The 2,787-nt window shown below is 42.6% G+C and overlaps 1 protein-coding gene across 2 annotated transcripts in view; it reads right to left on the reverse strand.

Moving 5' to 3' along the window:
* edc3 (enhancer of mRNA decapping 3 homolog (S. cerevisiae)) overlaps positions 1-2,349 on the reverse strand; it is a 118,392-nt gene extending 116,043 nt beyond the window's left edge. Inside the window, exon 1 of one of the 2 annotated variants that reach the window (XM_043680252.1) lies at positions 2,252-2,349. The gene's annotated coding sequence lies outside the window, so the exon portion shown is untranslated. Of the gene's footprint in view, positions 1-2,205 lie in introns of both variants that reach the window. The other variant, XM_043680253.1, reaches the window with a different exon arrangement.
* Between the last annotated feature and the right edge of the window lie 438 nt (positions 2,350-2,787).

Consider the following 2,787-nt stretch of genomic DNA (forward strand, 5'->3'; position numbering starts at 1 on the left):
TCTCAGTCAAATCCCTCGAACTCAGCATTGCCTTCCTAACCTGCAATCTTCTTCCTGACCTCTCCGCCCCCACCCCTACTCCGGCCTATCACCCTCACCTTGGCGTCCTTCCACCTATGGCATTTCCAACGCCCCTCCCCCAAGTCCCTTCTCCCTACATTTTATCTTAGCCTGCTGGACACACTTTCCTCATTCCTGAAGAAGGGCTCATGCCCGAAACGTCGATTATCTTGCTCCTTGGATGCTGCCTGACCTGCTGCACTTTTCCAGCAACACATTTTCAGCTCAGTTGGTCTTTGTCAGCTTCCCAACCCTCTGGTTTCCCACTGTTCCTCGCTACTTTATATGCTTTCTCTCTTGCTTTTATGCTAAGCCCGACTTCCCTAGAAATGCTGTGGTTGCCTCATCCTCCCTGGACCATGCTTCTTTTTCCTCGGGATTAGTCTCTGCTGTGTCTCCTGAATTATTCCCAGAAACTCCTGCCAATGTTGTTTCATTGACTTTCTTGGTAGGCTCCTGTAGTCAATTCTGCCCAGCTCCTCACTCATACCTCTGCATTTGCCTTTATTCAGCTGAAAAACCACTACCGCTGACTCCAACTTCTCTCTCTCAAATTGAAGATTTAATTCAATCATATTGTGATCATTGCTTCCTAAGAGTTCCGTCACCTTAAGCTCCCTTATCAAGTTGACTTCAAATTTGCTCTGCACAAAACAAAATAACTCATTCAACACTTGTCAAAATTGGAAAAAAAATGGACACTTAATTCAGATATGAACCATTCCTCCATACCATTTCAAAATTTTTAAACTTACCACAAAATGCTCAATGACAAGCAATTTTATAATCAAAATATTACATTCCATCACTTCTCTCATTCACAAAATTTGTAGCATAAGGCAGAGAACAGGACCTCAGTTCCACATAAATGTCTATTATGGACTCCAGTTTAAAAAGCCAATATGAATTCTGAAACCATGCTGCAAAATCTGGAGTAAAAAAATCATACAGCCTCTATTAAAAATGCTACCACCTCCAAACAAACTATTACATCCTTACTTAGAATGCATTAGTACAGTATCACATTAAAAATTAGTACTCCTTGAAAAGTTTACTTTTAAATTAAAGTACAGTATCAGTTTTAAGTCAACATTTCTGGCCCCTAATATCTAGTTTGTAACACAGCAAAACTCTAAAGCTAGTAAAGTTGCATACATCATAATTCAATATAAAATATGAATTGATCATTTCAAACTGAAAATACTAACAGCTAAAGACAGCATGCAGCATTGTGTCTATGATATACACTGCCTGTTCCAATGTTGAACCTGCACATTCTCACTAAAGTGTAAGCATATAAATCCTAAAATGAGTATTCAGACACTCTAGTGCATGGATTTGTCTCCTCTCTCTCCCACCACAACCACAAGGTCAACAGAAATGTAACAGGGAGTTGTCTACATTTGCCTGGTTTTGAGGGGTCTGCAAAGAGCATAAAGGCAGAATATGCCAGTTGGAATGAACATTTGCAGTAGCTCTCTCCTAGTTATCCACATACTTACAGTCATTACCATTTTCATAGCAAGATTATAGTTGGGGAGGGAGATAAGTTTGAACTTTTGAAGTGACAAAAGCACCAGTTGCTAGAGCTCCATGGGGCTGAAAGAGGCTTGTAGAAGCACAAAGAAACCAACCAACCATAATTCTTTTCATTGAGATATGGGCATCATTGACAAGACCAATTTTTACTGTATATTCCTAATCGTCATAAACCAAGTCAAGTAATAGGTCATCTGAAGGCAGTTAAGAGTCAACAAGTGTAAACTAAACCAGGGAAGGATGGCAAATTTATTTTCCTCATAAAACCAGGTGAATTTTTGAGAACATCTATGACAGTTGTCATGGACACCATTGAGATTAGCTTTATATTCCAAGTTTGGATAACTGAATAGGCATCCCACCAGCCACTTGGATGGGAATTTTAACCCAAACCTTCAGAGCATTAAGCAGGCTTGCTGGATTATCAGTCCATAGTGTCAATTTCATTATGCCTCCATACTCTTCCCTCACCATGACCGAAAGAATGGGCTGCTACAAAAAAAAGGGACCAGACATTTGTTGCTGACTAGATAGGCCCAATCCAACTCCCAGGCCGAGCAGCATCCAATCTCCCCAAACACCCGTACACTTTAAAAAATGACGCACGTTTCCCGTTAAACACTTCCGTCACAAGCTCGGCAGCAACCCTTACGTCGTATTAAAAGAGGGGTACGATGCGAAAGTGGGCTAACCAGCGACCCTCACTGACACTCAGCGACCACACATCGCTACGCCATTGCCCGTCTCGCTTCTGCGCTTGCGCGGGGCACACACTGACTTCACTTCCTCTTAGCGACCAGACTCCCTTCCGGTTCTCTCCTCCCTCCCATGGCAACGGAGGGACATGCTCCATCGCGGGGAGGATAAGTAATCCTGACTGCATTTCTTAATGAAAACCGCTTAGTAATCAAAATATTGTCGGATCAACCTGTTCAGAGATGTCTCTTTATTGTACGCCTCTGGAATTTGAACGAGCGTCTCCTAGCTCAGAGGCAGAGACACTACACCACAAGAACTCGCAGAGTCGAGCTAGCCACTCATCAGACCGCACTAATTGATCAGTGTGTAGATATTTTATAATCATCTTGTTCAGAGATGTTATCGCACACCTCTGGAGCAGGTGGAAGTTGAACCCAGGTCTCCGGGTTCAAAGGTAGGCTTTCTGCGACTGTACCCCAAAAGGGCTTT

The sequence above is a fragment of the Chiloscyllium plagiosum genome, chromosome 40 (genome assembly GCF_004010195.1).
Source record: "Chiloscyllium plagiosum isolate BGI_BamShark_2017 chromosome 40, ASM401019v2, whole genome shotgun sequence".
NCBI lineage: Eukaryota > Metazoa > Chordata > Chondrichthyes > Orectolobiformes > Hemiscylliidae > Chiloscyllium > Chiloscyllium plagiosum.